This window comes from Lissotriton vulgaris, chromosome 2_1 (assembly GCF_964263255.1).
Source record: "Lissotriton vulgaris chromosome 2_1, aLisVul1.2, whole genome shotgun sequence".
Lineage (NCBI taxonomy): Eukaryota > Metazoa > Chordata > Amphibia > Caudata > Salamandridae > Lissotriton > Lissotriton vulgaris.
In genome coordinates, this window is record NC_141687.1 from 1,694,958,310 (window position 1) to 1,694,976,119 (window position 17,810).

A 17,810-nucleotide genomic window follows, 5' to 3' on the forward strand; every position below is an offset into this window, starting at 1 on the left:
ATGTACCACTTTGCCCTACCACCCAGAAATCTAGCATATTTTGCTTTGAAACCTTCAACATTCAAATGAAATGCCTCTATATTGTCTTTCTGTAAGTTCTAGTAAGAAAGTGGGAAACACTCTCAACATACACGCATACCGACCTTATGCAGCCGCGCTGGGTGAGGGCAGCTTCTGAGCAAACGTTTGGGCCCGGCATATATTATTTGACAAATTAAGCACAGCAGATAGTATTTAGATATACTGTCCATAGTGGGCCATATGGGTAGTTATTAAGGATAAAAAGTCAAAAGTTCCCCTCATGGGATACTCTCAGCCTAGGGAACGCACAGACAGACAGCTCACTCTCAGATGGTATAAGTCATCCACTGCAAACATTGTTTCACCTGCCTGTGATGTTCCATGACAGGTATGATGGCTCTGAAGGGCTGGTGGGGATGTGGGCAGAGTCAGTCACATGCCAGGCTTAGCAACATTTGACTTTTCCTAAACTAGGCCACAGACCCACCTTACAGAGACGCCTGGCGTTTGGGTCAAGTAATAATGTTGTAGGACGGCCGTCTCTGGAAACAAAATAAAATATCTCTGGGAATACCTTACTAAAATATTTTATTTGGCAAATCACACAGGACATCATTGCAACTAAGCAGGACTTTGGTCAAGAGCACAGCGCCGTGTGCCTGTAAAATACACACAGTAACGCTTCTGAGACAAAACACCCCTTGTGCCTTCGGAGTGTTGCTAAGACTTTGTGTGCCTGGTACAAGAGCGAACACAGGTCTGCAGACGCTTCTATGATCTCATTGGATTTGAAAATTAAATAACTTTTTTTCAGAAGCCAACTCCTTAATGACCCCCTTTGACATATGTCGGCCTCAGTTAATTTCCAGTCCTGGTATTCAAGTCGCCGAGGGATTACACGTCACATCACCCAGGACTCATGGACTTCACATGCACAGCCACAAACAGAGAGATATTTTTGGCGCAGAGTAAACAGCTCCATAACCTTCGAAGCAAAGTGAAACCGCCAAACCGGGCCAACGTTAAGCTAGCACATCCACTTTACACAGGATGCACTCTTTAGGTTGCAAGGATGTCGCATCTCCATCTAGATAGGATACAGTTATTACAATTTAACAGGATGTTCTGTTTTAATTTGTGGCGCTGCGCCAGCACTTTGCTTCGTTTTCGTATTCGCTCCACCAGAAATGATGCATTTTTACAGCACTGTCTGATTCATGCACATTGCAGTTGTGACTCTTGCTGTGTAGCTTATTGTCTGCTTTGACTAGTGACCCCATTGCCTTGCCTGCATTACTTCACAACTCTCAGGTGTCACTGTTTCCTGTAACCGCATGAGTGGCAGAAAGTTTCACAAGGCACTGGAAGGAGCAGTACTTGAAATGCACAGTTACAGTACCAAAATCTAATCTTGCCAAATGTCTCTTTTAGGTAATGCTGCAACAGTATTTAATTTAGAAAAGATATTTTAAAAAAAGGGGCCGAAAGGTTTTCCTGGGACCCGCCCCAGTCCTGCCGCCTCCGTGGTGGTGTAGAGAGCGCAATGCTAGGGCTAGGCAGCGGGATGGGACAGGAGCAGGTCGACAAAGGTTCTGCTCTTATGGGCCGCTACCACCTCACTCAGTCACTCACAGACGCTGACAGCACCCTGACCCATAATACCTAACCCCACTTGTGAATGTGAATGACATTATGTGCTCCCGTCCCAGTCCCACATTCCCCCCTGGGCCCTGACCCGTTCCGTTCACCCTATGCCTGCCCTGAATTGCCCATTCAAACTCCAAGCAAGCTCTGCTCTACGCGCCACGGGCCACCACCACGGGGGGCGGGCGGGCGCGGGCCATGATCCTCATCTGGCTCCTGCTCCTGTGATGCGGCACAGCGACCTTGCGAGTTGCGGCGCCCAGACCCCACCCAGACCAGAGAGCGCTGCGCAAGCCGCAAGCAGGCCAGGAGTGGACTGTGGACAAGGGCCGGCCTGGCCGGTTGCTGGGGCGGGAAATTTAAATTATAAGGCCAGGCCCCCGACGGGAGGACGGCGGACACAGACTCCGACTTACTTAGGACAATGAGTCTCCTGCAGTCTGACTCTGAGCGTGGGGGTGGGCGGCGGCGGGCCTGTGTCTTCTTCCCTTCTTGTTCTTTTGGGCTATGCGCGCCCCTGATTAGATGCCACACCTTGTTTGCGCCACCGGCGATTGCACCTGTGCAGTGGTGACAAATGCAATGAGGGCATTGGTCGCCACTCGCCAGCCAGCCCTGCCCTCACCCCACGCGCATACGTGGTAACACGGCAGAATGAAAGTGACAGTCAGGTGTGGACTGTGGAGGGAGTAAACAAGTATATGTGCGCACCGCGCCCGCACCAGGGGCCCCCGCCACACCATTTCAAGGCAGCACGGGCCCCGGCCGGGGCCCGCGCTGCGCATCACCATTTTTGACACAGTCTGCCTTCTGTGCAGTAGATCACGTGAGGGGCCCGCCCCTGCTGTGTGGTTGGCTCAGACATTTGTGCAATCGCTTGAATTCGTTCTGGGGTCAATCGTCTTCCCTCCTTCGACAAGAGATGACCTAAATAGGTAACCTCTTGGCGGCAATATTGCAACTTAGAAGAGGACACTTTATAATGCAAGTCAGACAAATGACGCAACAAAGAGACCACCACATATTTACAAACATCCTCTGAATCAGCAGCAATTAGCAAATCGTCAACATATTGGATCAAAGTAGCACCTGGAGGCTAAATGAACGCGTCAAGCTGAGATTTCAAAGCCTGACTGTAAATAGAGGGACTTTCAAAATAACCTTGAGGAGCACGCTTGAACCGGAAACTTCGGCCTCCGAGAGAGAAGCCAAAAATATCTCTACTTTCCTCAGCAATAGGAATACTAAAGAAAGCATTCTTCATATTGATAACAGAAAACCATGCCGCCGAGGCGGGTATCATAGTAAGCAAAGCAGTGATATCCGGGACAACAGGAAACTGGGGAGCAACAATCTTGTTGACCTCCCGAAGATCAATCACAAAGCGATACACAAGTGGTTGAGAAGGATCGCTGCATTTAAGAATGGGAAGAACAGGACTGTTACAAACATTGCCTCTCGTTTCTTCGACCACACCCTTCTGGACCAGATCATAGATGATAGCCATCAAGGCTCACTCACCATCATTAGAAATCTTGTATGGTGGAATACGTGGCAACTTAACATTAGGCTTAATAGTAACCACATAAGGAGGAATCTGCAACAAACCAACATCGTTCGGACCTGTAGCCCAAAGTGTAGCTGGAAGACATTGCAACTCAGGCGGGAAACTATCCTTTGATAAATATATAGGACAAACCAATTTCTTACCCAAAGTAAGACGCACACCAGAGGGGGAACAATACAATATTGCATGAAGACGTTTCAACAAATCCAAACCCAACAAATTCTCTCCGCAACCAGTCGTTAAATTAAGTGGAACTTCCAGATCGTAAGGACCAATCGAAAGAGGCAAAGGACAAGAAACTGGGTTAGCAACTGGGGCGCCAGAAAATCCTACAGAAACGTTCGTTAAGCCAGACAAAGGTGCCCCAGGGAGTTTTGAATGGATCATAGAACTTCTCATTGCACCAGTATCCAAAAGAAATGGCTCTGCAACACCCAAAGCAACTACCTCAACATAAGGCCCATTCTGATCCACTGGAACTGATACGACTCCCTTACTTTGTCCATGGCTGTCCTAACTAGAATAAAAATCCTGAACTTCACCTTCAACACAATAATCGTCATTGTAATATTGCGCAGACTGAGTATTCTGCTGATCAAAATTATTTGAAGAATTCTGAGGGGCAAAGGAACGCTGCCCCTGAGGCAACGCACCTCGCCCTCTACCCCTAGGTGCTGATTGAAAACCACCACGGCCTCTCGGTCCCTGAAATCCACCATTACGCTGCAATAAAACCAGACAACTATTCTTAAAATGGCCTTCCTCTTTACAATGGGCACACTGATTAGGACCAAGGAAAAGTCGTGGAACAAAAGGCTCAGATTTCTGCAGCAACCTCTGAGACTGAATAGGTTGCTGGAACTGACGCTGGCCAGAACGAGGAGGATAAGCCTGTTGAAGAAGAACTTTCATCTTTAAATCCTTAGTCTTCTTCTCAGCCTTATCTTTTTCCTCCTTGTCCCTATTCTCATAATACTGAGCAGTAGCTAATATTTGGGCAGACGAAGAAACAGCCCAAGAACTTTCCGAATCGTTCAACTTATGGGACAATTCAGGAAGCAGATTGAAGACAGATTTATCCACAAATAATCGCTGTTCACCTTCGGAACTCAAATCCTGACCCATATGGTCAATAAATGTCTCCTCAAACCGAGTAAAGAAATCAAAACACTCTCATATTTCTTCTGCTTACACGCAGCTAACTTATCCCAGTTAACGCGTAAGGCAGGCATCATCATCTTCATTAAAGTTATTATTCTACCAGGAAACTGTGTAATGAAATCATCTGGTTTAGCACCTCCCACTTGTACTGTATATGCAGCAACTATATCAGCCCAAGTACCACCCAAAGCCTGCTCATGATCCTCTCTACGAATCCGAGCCCACAATGCTTGGGGAACTACATTCCCCATCAGCATATCAACATCAGCCAAATTCATAATAGATGCATCAACAGTCTGGGACAGCTCTTTATAATAACCAGCAGGATTTTTACGAGGGTCCGGCAAAGACTGCTTAAGTGCTAAAACTTCAGCTCGTTTCCAAGGAACATGTACCCATACACGCTGAAAATGAGCAGGGACACCTGGAACAGCGCCCGCTTGTGGAACAGCTTCCCTCCATACTGGAGGAACTTCTCTCATAGGATAATTCTTCGTTTTCTGCCTAACTGCAGGATCAGGTTCGGGAATAGTCCGGGAAGAATATAAGGACCTGAAAGTAACAAGTGTCTGTATAGCACCCTTAACATCAGGACCCACAATAAGTCCTTTAACAAACCTATCCTGTATATCCAATAGACCCTGAGGAGTTAAATCCAACTCCATATCCTCCCATCCTTTAGTAAGTGCGTCACACATAGCATTGAAAACATATCTCTACGTAGGCGCATTCCACTGGAGAAAGGTACTCAGTATATCGGATTCACTATACAGCGAACCATTCATCATCCATTTATGAAGAAGGGAGTTAAATACAACTTGTTCCTCGGAATCTGGGAGTTGGCTACGGGATTGCCTTCGGGAAAAACCAGGAGACCTGTTGAACGGGCCAAAAAGGGGGGAGAAAAGACCAGAGACAGTGGGCCATATGTAGGTAAAAGGCATTTACCGAATCGTAAATACCGAATTTTACCGATTCGGTATTTACAATTCGGTAAATGCCATGTAGGTAATTATTCTGTAAATATTACCGAATCGGTAATATGCGGTAATTACCGAATCGGTATTTACCGATTCGGTAATTGCCATTGATTCCTATGGGCCTTGAGGCCCATAGGAATCAATGGCAATTACCGAATCGGTAAATACCGATTCGGTAATTTTACCGATTTGTCAAGGGAGACAGGGTGTCACTTTGACACCCTGTTGCACCCCTGATTTTGGCTTGTGTGCAATGTGACACACATACATGCCCTTAGGGCATGTATGTGTGCCACATGGCACAGGTGTACATGCACAGATGTGCATGTACACAGAAATTCGTTATTTACCATGCCATTGTATTTCATGGTAAATAACGAATTTCTAAGGGCCTGTGGCACTGTTTCCAGTGCCACCTACATCCCAAATTACCGATTCTGTACATTTACCGAATCGGTACTTTACCGATTCGGTAAAATTACCGATTCGGTAAATATACAGAATCGGTAATTTTCAGGCCCCCTACATCTGGAATTACGAATACCAGTCGGTAACGGCCGAAATCGGCCGTTACCGACCGGTATTTGGCCACCTACATATGGCCCAGTATCAACTAACCGATTACGAATCGGAGAAGAAGTAGGGAGCAAAACTGGAGATGCAGTATTAAGCAAAGGAAGAGAAGGACTACTCGTTGCAAGAGACACAAAAGACAAAGGAGACCGAGGTACAGACGCTTGTGGCAAAGGAGGTGCAGGGGGTAATACTGGAAGAGGCAATGGTGCGGGAGCCGGAGCTCCTGGCTGAACAACAGGTTGCTGCACCGGTGGCAATAATACAGGTGCATTAGCACCTGGCGCATAAGGCGGAGGTAATTTCAACAAACGAGACATTAAAGGATCTTCATCAGGATCTTTGCGTTGTGGAGGTAACACAGGATAGCACCTATCAATTGCCATCCGATGCTGTCTATCCAAGACCTCAATCGCACGATCAGTCTCGTCGTCTTTAAATTGTTGGGCAGCCTGTATAACCGTCATATCTTTCATTTTCCTATCTCTTTTTGCTTGTTTAATTTCTCTCTGTTTGGCTTCCTTACATCAAAGGCGGAAAGAGTCAAACATTGCCGGCCGGGCTTTTCTTTTGAACAGAATTGCTTCCAAATGATCATATATGTCAGGCTCAAAGCTACCATTTCGTGGCCACCGTAAGACGCCATCTTTCTTCGTGTATCGGATCCATGTGTCGTTAAAGGCAATGGGACCAACACCATGCTTAGAATAGAGCTCATAAGTGGGAGTTCCAACCGGAGGAATTGGACATGACTCCTCAAGCCGGGAATCCCTAGTACAACAAAAACAACATAATTTCCTAAATCCGCTCAGACCAGGCATTTTAAGCACACTGATCCGTTTACTAACTTCAAGGAGAGAAAGCAAAGAACACAGTACAAAAGTACTCACCCCTCGGCTTCGACTATTGCAACAGACGAATAACAAAAATCAAAAACAAAACAAAGAAAGGGGCGCTACCCACAAATACTTAACTAAATTATCTTCTCACGCCAACGGAGGTCCGTCTAACGTCTCGCGATATCAATAATCACTAGAGGGTCCAAGGCAGGGCGGTAGTCAGGGCAGCAGTCATCAGCCGTCGTCGGAAAGGAGTAGCCGGGCTGTAAAAGACCTTCGGTCCACTTCCACATACAAGGGTCGCTTGAAGTGACTCGCGAATACTCCGGAATTTTCTTGCGGGGCTTCTCACGACCCTCGGGCTGAACCGCTACCACTGAAGCCGCCCCACATTGGGCGCCAGTTGGTGAACCGGGCCTTATGGGCCGGGCGCCACAGGGCACGCCTAAATCCCCGGATTCACCTGCCTTGAAACTAACAGAGACACGAGACACTCCGTTGAGTGTGGAAGCCAGGTTTATTAGCTGCAGCTAAGCACAGTTGTCCCAGAAGTTACACACAGGGTGGGTTCTTAGGAGACTGCCACTTCAATCCGTGGCGGCCAGTCTTTTATAGGAAACACATTTACAATATCCCACTCCTTGGACATACAAAACGAACCAATGAGAAAAGTTGAAAAACAAGCTATCAGGTGTCTCAAATACTCCCCTTTCTCAGACCCCGTGTGTTACCCCTCCTGACAAATTAATCAGTGATGGTGTGCACAATCCCCTCTTGCAGGTGGCAGGACGTACTTGTGTGTCTCAAAGGATGGTTGTGTAATAGGAGCATACAAGGAGAGAATAGCGAAGGCCAGTCGGATAAGATAGTATAAGGAAAGAATAGGAGAGGGCAAATAGTCAGCCGAAACAAGGATCAATCGAACCGGACATGGATTAACAAACTCAGCCAGACCCTGACATCGGGTTTCATGAACAAGGACAATGGAGTTACTTTTTAACTGAAAGGACACGTAGCAGTTGGAAAAGCAAAATTACATTGTTTGCCGTGCTACCTGTGTGAGGGCAACACAAAAGGGCGACAGGACACAAAATGGCGGCTAGATACGGGATGAAATCTGAAATCGTAGAACCTCAAGAGCCTGGTCCTTTCCTCGCCCCTCCTGGGATCAGTTTGGCTTTCAGCATCAGAAGCTTACTAGACAAAATTATATTGGTATTGTGAGGAAATGTCTCTAGTTGTTTTTTCACCATTCAGGGCTTGGTTAACAAGATTCCTCCTATCGTTACTTGTGCCCCTTGTGCCTCTGCAATCCACTTTTCAGGACGGATTTGCCAGCTAGAACATTAGTATTTTAAAAGTAATTAATCACTTATTTGGACCCTGACTTTCCCCTCCTTCTTACCAGGGGCTTGCAGGACAGTCGCCCGACCACAGAGTTGCACCTACTTGAGATCCAAGGAGCTACTGAGGGGAAGAGTAAGCGGTAGCACCAAGAGTGAAGTTCCTGACACTGATGATTATACTCCACTGCAGTGAAAGGAGCTATTGTCACTTCTTGGAGGTGTGAGGAGTCATTCTCAAGATCAATCTCAATGAGCTCATTAATTTCACAAACACAGGCAACTGAAGGGCCTGATTCAAGGTAGCATCCAAGCGGCTTTAGGTGCCATGTTTGCAAGGAGATGTGGTTGTAACCAGTGTGGCCCATCAAGAAGCATCCATGTTCCTCATCCCTCTTGCGTTCCTCATAGATCTAGGTTGTTTACTCAATTACATATTTGACCCAGTGATTTTCAGGCGTATGATTCCCATTTTAGAGATTTTAACATGCCTTCTTGCGCACCTCTCAGTTGAGGCAATAAGTAATTACATGTCCATATCCGATTTGCTGGTCAAACCATAATCTGGCCATAGTGGGGAGAAAGAGCAAGAGCTCTGAAAGCCAAAATCATGTCTAGGGCAGGTACTCCAAGCCTTTTGTAGACCCGGGGCCAACCTGTTTCCAAATATGAGAAGCTGGTATGTATTTTTGAGGAATGTATTTATGAATAAACACAATTGAAATTGGGAACACAGATGGACTCAACAAATTCAGGTAAAACCTCGTCATCAAATACTGTTAAATTGATGATTTAAGTTTGATAGTATTCAGATCGATTTTGGGATATGTCCCTTTGTCCTACCTTACCTCCAGGTGGTGATATTACTGTACCTGACTATATTTAGTGCCAACCTCCAACAAAATGAAAGTTTAGTTCTGCCTTACACTATAATTTTTACTTTACTGATGTTTACCTCCAAGTCTTACCCTTTATCATAATCCTTTAGTGCGAGACCAAGCCAGGATGTATCTAGGATGATCATATTATCTGCATTACTGATGCAATGGTGTCTGCTACCCCCACAGTTCGGACATGACATATCTTGTTCCCTGTAGATGCAACACTATGTCTGATGTATGTAGATTGAATGGAAGAGGAGCCAACACATGACCCTGCTTCAAACAATGGTTGGTAATAATTATTTTTCTCACTTTATGATCATCTTCCATGTGAATTCCTTCGTGCAGTTATAGATAACACAAAAGGCATTAGAGGACTTCACATGACAACCCGACGTTTTACATGCAGACAAATGTTACAGATGTTTTTTAGGCAAAGGAAGGTTAAATGATTTGCTCAGAGTTGCAGAATTTTGAGAGCTGAGGCTGGGTTTTGAACCCGGTTCCCCAGTTACAAAATCGTCAACTCTACCCATAGCAATTGATAGACCTCAAAAGTGTGTCTGGAATACTCCTTTAGGTTAGTTTTACCATGATTTCCTGCATGATTAATGATGCAGAATACTGAAGTGAAATCTAAAAAATATGAATAAAGAGGGACTCATGGGATTTGACCTCTCTATGTGCTAATATGTTTAACTAAATGATAATGTCAGTGGTCTCACATCCTTAACAGAATCTTCTCTAGTAAACTGACAAAAGATTAGCCTTCTTCACTCAGGCATCTAATTCTTCTAGCAAGGTCCTTGCCTTCTGTTTGGTATCCACGTTTAGGAAATTGATTGTAGGATAGTTACTTGGATTGTCTATCATCTTTTTTAAAAGTGGGGTGGAAGATCAGCCTATCCAGGATTCCGGAATTATTTGCTGCTCAAGGTAAATTGAAAACATGATTGTTAATGGATGAGTCTGATAGCGGGATGGAAAAGGATGGTATTGCACTAGGCCAACTTGGCGCAAACTCATATCCCTGCTGTGCATACCAAGATGGACCTTTTTCTCAAACCAAGGCTGAATTCACAAATTCAATACCATTGCAATGACAGTGCAGTAGATTTTGCCTCACAGTAACAACAGAGAGAAATATGTTTGCAAACCATAAAGGTTTATTAGCAAACTAGTAAAGTTACAATCTCAATCAAATCAATTGGTCATAAATGAAAATACACCTCTGTACAGCGTACATGACTAGGATCCAATTAGTCCAATTTAATAATTGTGAGTAATAAGTTATTAAAGGCAATATCAAATCAAAACGAGGTTTTGTTTCCATAAAGGAAACTCCCTAATGCTAAGCTAAGGATGTGGGCAAGTCGGGGAAATTCAGAAGCAGCAGGTGTCTGCAAATATAGCAGTGAAAGAATAATCAAATAAAGATTTTAATTAGAATGAGGAGAAATGTGCTTGATATCGAGAGTAACCCTATAGGTTATAAAATAAGGAACATTGATCTCAAGACAGGGAAAAGAAGCCCATCTCCAATCGTGGACAGGGGCAGGTGATGGAACTAACTAACAAGCTTCACACACCTTCATCTAAGTGATACATTCTACAGGTTCCTACATAGCAGGAACCAATCAAAGGATCCGGCACCCTCCTTCTCACAGATATCCCACAAAGGAGTATTCACCTCCTCAGCTTCCATTCTTCGTGGGTGATCAAAATCACTGTCCAGCTACTTAATTGTTACTCTACGACCTTCCTACTGTAAGCTAACAAAAAATAACACATTTGTATTAGAATATGGTGACTCTGGTGCCAGAAACACACAGCAAGAAGAAATGCAGCATCAATTTGAGATTTTGTAATATTTCCTTCCTTCCTTTTCAGGTCTCGCTGAGCCAATGCGCTTGCATATTGCTCCGGCGAGAATTATTTAGGGGCTCCAGGAAAGCCTGTCAGAGGGCTTTGGAATGCGGATTATGGCAAGTGCATGTGCGCCGGGCGCGCGCTCACAATTTGCCCCCCCCCCCCCATCAGACTTGAAAAGAAGCCGCTCGCACACCACCATTTGTCTGAGCCTCGGCATCAAACTTCAAAGGAAGCCGCCCCTCTGCTCCCCCATCAGGCTTCAAGGGAATGCGCTCCTGAACTTGCTGGCCTCGCTCTCGTGAGCCTTTATTTACTTGTTTCCTATTTCTCCTCAATCCCTTCTAAGTTCTTCCTACTCTGTCTTCTGAAATTCCTACACACGTGCTAAGGTGTGTGGAAAAGAAACACATTAGTACTGGCGTACTCACTGGTACTCCAGAGTACCAGAAATCCTGTAGGAGAAAGAAAAAGACAATACAACATACATATATATATATGTTCAGCAACATAAAATGCAATCTTAAGTAGGAGTGTTGATCTAATTGTATTGACATAGGCCTTAGACAGTGACTATATGTTGGATCATGCGAGAGAGCATGCATGGATACTGTGGGTTGCATGCCAAACGTAATGATAATAGTGCTTGTCTGTTAGCGAATATAAAAGACTGTGCATGTGTGGACAGTCGGTAGTAATTATGGCGCGGCTGTGGCACCAATGCGTGCAGGGAGACTGCTGACCTTGCAGTCCGTGGCGCGCTGAGTGCAATTAATAAATGGCATGCAGTCGAGTGAAAATTCTTAAATCACCCGGAAATGCCAAGTACTTGTAACTGGCCGCCCGTGTTGCAGTTTAAATTTGCTACCTAGAGAAAGTTTAGGAAAAGGGTTAAAAACAGTAATACACCAGTATTTACAATGCCACTAAGTAGTTTGCAGTAATTGGGGCTCAGAGGGGGAGGCACTCCCTGTGTCCGATCTAGGGAAAGAAATGGAGCACTGCGGTGAGCTCACTGGTATCGGTAAGCCCGCTGTAATGCAGCGATCGCTCTCACACAAGGCCTTACTTCGTAGAAGGAGTGTCCTTTCAGGAAACCTATCTGGGGTCCCCCGTGGTCCCGGCTGGTATCTGGGCTGCAGGATGCTGCCGGTTATATGCCGAGAGAGAATGTACTCCGTCATAGTTCCGGGAATGCTGACTGGGCTTTACGCGCATGCGCGCGAGTGCGCTGTAACAATTCTGCCTAGGCTCCATTCTGGTGGCCATGTTGGAGTGGGCTCAGGGCTCCGACACTATTATCAATATTGGACATAGGATGACTACAGTATGTCCGTCAGATTTAAGATAGGACTGGGGACTAATACATTATGAATAAGGGGCATTTGAGAGCAAAGTGCCCAACTTTATTAGCAATAATGAGGTTGAACTCGGTGTTATTATTGGGCTGGTATATTTAGGCACTGACAAATGTGGGTTCTCTTCGTCTAGAGGTAGGTGAGGGTACTTGGATGATGCCTATCCCACTATCAAGGTGTGTAAGTGGCATCTATGGGAAGGGCTGGTATTGTCACGGTGCAGTTATAGTTAGAGTGTCAAGTTACAGATGTTAACGCTGACTGAGGCTATTCCATGGGATATTGTTGTTAAGGCCTGTTTTGTGGCTTGATAGACGGTAAATCCATCGTTGTTCTTTGAGCAGTAGCTGCTGCTGTGCATTGAGTGTGTTAGGGTCCATTGCTTCGATGATGACCCATGCCATGTCAGTGGTGGTGTGTCCTACTTCCAGGAAGTGGCTTGTCATCTTCGTTGTGTTTTTTTTGCACCGTATTGTGCTTCGGTGTTCACATATTCGCGTCTTTATTTTTCTGTTGGTCATTCCAATGTAGATGATATTGCATGGGCATGTAATCCGGTAGACCACGTGAGCCGTGTTGCAATTTGTGTGGGAACGCAGTTCCCATGTTTTGCCAGGCTCTAGTTCCAGTGTTTTTGTGGGACTTGTGAGGCGGCATAAACTGCAGTTACCGCACGCGAAATGCCCCACAACAATGTTATGTAATTTTGTGACACACTTGTATGTAATGTTGTTTTGTGCAGCGCTGCCAGTATTTCTGCTCCTACACAATGTTTCCTTCTGTTCCCTCGCTCACCTTCCGCTCAATCACCCCTCTCTCTTTTCCATACGTCCTCTGCCTACTTTCTCTAACTTCTCTGTTCTCTCCCTTGCACTTTTATTTTCAGTCCGTCACGCACTCCTTTCATCTTCTCGCCTCTAGCCTCATTCTTTCCTCCTTATTCATTTATTTTTGTCTTCCTCATTCCACTTTTCTGCTCTTCGACTCTCCTTTCTTACTTAATCTTGCAGTTCCTCTCGGTTTATTTCCTCGGCGCTCTGATGCCGCAGTCCCTCTTTGCGGTCGTTCCTTGCATTGACTACCCACGTAGCCTCTCTCTACTTTCCCTTGTCTTTCATTCTATTTCAGCTGTTTTGTCTGTCCCTGTTTTCTGTCTTTTGTGGCGCCCCGCCTGTTCACTCCTTTCTCCTCGTAATGTTACCTCTCTCTGATTTTTTTCTCTTCTGCGATCCCTCAGTTCTTCCCTGCTATCTCCTCCCCCTGTCTTCTACAAGTATGTCTCCCCCTTCTTCTCCGTCCACCCCTTCTGTCTCCTACAGGGCTGCCCTCTCCCAGCTCTGGGTCCTTAGCTGAGCTCCATTCCTTCTCTGCAGTCTTTCTTCTCTCTACTGCCCACCTTGCCTCTTCTCCCCGTCTTTCCGGTGTGCTCCACTCTGTATTCCCTTCTCTCTCCTACGGATCTGTTCTCTCCCCGCTCTCTGTTCTTCGAGGTGATTTTACTCCCTCCCTGTTGTCTTCCTGTTTCTCTCTCCTTTATATTGTTTTTCCCTGCTCTCTTTTCTCTGTTATGCTCTGCACCTCCTCTGTTGTCTTTACTTCATGTTATCCTCTTAAGCCTTCTTCAGAGTTGTCTCGCCCTTTTTTAGGTTTCACCTAAAGCGGGCATGCGCTGTCTGCAAAAACAATTATCCTAAAAAGGGAGCTTAGAGCCCACTCATTATTTACCATTGGTAGACTCCCACACTATTCTTGCTTCTTTGCTTACCATTCATCATCAGCTCCTCCTGGCACCCTCACATCCCCTCACCCTCACATCCCCTCACCCTCCCTCACACCCTAACCCTCACACCCCCTCACCCTCATACCCCCTCACCCTCAAACCCCCTCACCCTTACTCACCCTCTCACCCTTACTCACCCACCCTCTCACCCTCACCCACCCTCTCACCCTCACCCACCTTTTCACCCTCACACTCCCTTTCACCCTCACCCACCCTCACCCTCACACCCCCTCCCCCTCACACCCCCACACCCTCGCACTGTGTCACCCTAACTCATCCCCTCACCCTCACACCCCCTCATCCTCACACCTCCTCACCATCACTCCCCCTCCCCCTCACACCCCTCACCCACACACCCTCACACCCCCTCACCCTCACACCCTTTCACCATCACTCCCCCTCACCCTCACACACCCTCACCCTCACCCCCTCAACCTCACACCCCCTCAACCTCACACCCCCTCACATCCCCTCACCCTCACACCCCTTCACCCTCACACACCCTCACACACCACACACGCTCAACCTCACACACCCTCACACATCCTCACACACCCTCACTCACCCTCACTCACTCTCACACCCCCCATCCTCTCACCCTAACACACCCTCACACCACCACACCCTCACACCTGCTCACCCTCACACACCCTCACCCTCACCCCCTCACCCTCACACACCCTCACACCCCCTCACCCTCACACCCCCTCACCCTCACATCCCCTCACCCTCCCTCACACCCTAACCCTCACACCCCCTCACCCTCATACCCCCTCACCCTCAAACCCCCTCACCCTCTCACCCTTACTCACCCACCCTCTCACCCTCACCCACCCTCTCACCCTCACCCACCCTTTCACCCTCACACACCCTTTCACCCTCACCCTCACACCCCCTCACCCTCACACCCCGCACCCTCACACCCCCACACCCTCACACTGTGTCACCCTAACTCATCCCCTCACCCTCACACCCCCTCACCATCACTCCCCCTCACCCTCACACCCCTCACCCACACACCCTCATACACCCTCACACCCCCTCACCCCCACACCCCTTCACCCTCACACCCCCTCACCCTCACACACCCTCACACAACCTCACCCTCACCCCTCAACCTCACACCCCTCACCCTCACACCCCCTCACCCCCTCACCCTCACACCCCCTCACCCTAACACCACCTCACCCCCTCACACACCACACACGCTCCACCTCACACACCCTCACACATCCTCACTCACCCTCACACCCCCCCCATCCTCTCACCCTCACACACCCTTTCACCCTCACACACCCTTTCACCCTCACCCACCCTCACACCCCCTCACCCTCAAACCCCCGCACCCTCACACCCTCGCACTGTGTCACCTTAACTCATCCCCTCACCCTCACACCCCTCACCCACACACCCTCATACACCCTCACCCCCACACCCCTTCACCCTCACACCCCCTCACACACCCTCGCACAACCTCACCCTCACCCCCTCAACCTCACACCCCCTCACCCTCACATCCCCTCACACCCTCACCCTCACACCCCCTCACCCTAACACCACCTCACCCCCTCACACACCACACACGCTCAACCTCACACACCCTCACACATCCTCACACACCCTCACTCACCCTCACACCCCCCATCCTCTCACCCTCACACACCCTCACACCACCTCACCCTCACACCCGCTCACCCTCACACACCCTCACACCCCCTAATCCTCACACCCTCACCCACCTTCACTCACACACCCTCACTCACACACCCCCTCACCCTCACACCCTCTCACCCTCACACACCCTCACACAGCCCCACCTTCACACCCCCTCACCCTCACACACTGTTCTTCGAGGTGATTTTACTCCCTCCATGTTGTCTTCCTGTTTCCCTCTCCTTTATATTGTCTTTCCCTGCTCTCTTTCCTCTGTTATGCTCTGCACCTCCTCTGTTGTCTTTCCTTCTCATTATACTCTTAAGCCTTCTTCAGTGCTGTCTCGCCCTTTTTTAGGTGTCACCTAAATAGGGCATGTGCTGTCAGCAAAAACAATTATCCTAAAAAGGGAGCTTAGAGCCCGCCCATTATTTACCTTTATTTACCATTGGTAGACTCCCACACCATTCTTGCTTCTGTGCTTACCATTCATCAGCTGCTCCTCCTGGCACCCTCACATCCCCTTACCCTCCCTCACACCCCCTCACCCTCATACCCCTTCACCCTCACAATCCCTCACCCTCTCACCCTTACTCACCCACCCTCTCACCCTCACCCACCCATTCACCCTCACACACCCTTTCACCCTCACCCTCCCTCACCCTCACCCCCCCTCACCCCCACACCCTTGCACCGCATCACCCTCACTCATCCCCTCAACCTCACACACCCTCACCCTCACACCTCCTCACCCTTACTCCCCCTCACCCTCACACCCTCTCACCCTCAAACCCCCTCACACCCCCTCACCCGCACACCCTCACACACCCTCAGACCCCCTCACCCTCACACCACCTCACTCTCACACCCAGTCATACAACCTCACCCTCACCCCCTCACCCTCACACACCCTCACACCCCCTCACACACCACACACGCTTACCCTCACACACCCTCACCCCCCCACCCTCTCACCCTCACACCCCCTCCCTCACACCCTCACCCACCCTCACTCACACACCCTCACTCACACCCCCCTCACCCTCACACCCTCTCACCCTCACCCTCACACAGCCTCACCCTCACACCCCCTCACACACACTCACCCTCACACACACTCACCCCTCACACACCCTCACACCATCACCCTCACACCCCCTAACCCTCACACCCTCACCCACCCTCACTCACACACCCTCACTCACACACACCCTCACCCTCACACAGTCTCACCCTCACACCCCCTCACACCCCCTCACCCTCACTCACCCTCACACACACTCACACATTCTCACCAGCATAGCAAAACAAAACATAGCATAGCATAACAAAACACAGCATAGTGAGGCAAGATGGCGGCGGCTTGTTAGACAGCTGTGAGGCAGCTCCCAAGCCAGCGCTCTGAAAAGCAGTATAGAGACGAAAAAACAAAGATGTCTCGTTTAAATTAAGTAATAATGGAAGTAAAAGGACTTACCCCATTCCTCGCTGCTTTTTAAATCCCAGATGGCGATCCTGGCGTGATGTCTGGGAACAGAGCGGAAGATCGGCTCTTGATGTCTGCACCGGACCCGAGTGCACTACAATTACGCTTCTCATTTTGTACTTCCCTGATCGGAGTACTTGTGCTACGATTCATTGCCCGCCTACAGACCAGTGGGGGAGCTACGCGAGTGAAACAAGACAGACCACTAGAGCTAGATCAACCGGCTCGGCTCTCGGGCACAGCTCCGCCTTTACGGAGTGTCTCCTGTGTTCCCTGTGGCATGGTGCCGAAAAACGCCGCTTCGATAGCCGCTGCTGCAGCCAAGACTAGAGCAGCGAAGCAGGCTCTGCGTGACAAGGAGTTCGTTGCAAAGCGAGGCGGCACACGTTTGGAGGGCAGCGGCGATTTTACCGATCTCGACGCGGGAGCTGGAAAATCAGCAAAGGGCTCAAGACAACAGCCGAATACGCCCGTAGCTGGTCCATCTGTGATTGAACTGCTCGAAAGACTCCCGCTCCAGTGTTTGCTCCGGTCCTGACCGCTGCCCCTCCACTACAAAAACCAGCAGCTCTGCCATCAACCGCGGCTATCCTGAGAGCTATTCCAGGGTCTACAGTGACATCTAGTGGGCAAAGTCAGAATGGCATAACCGAGG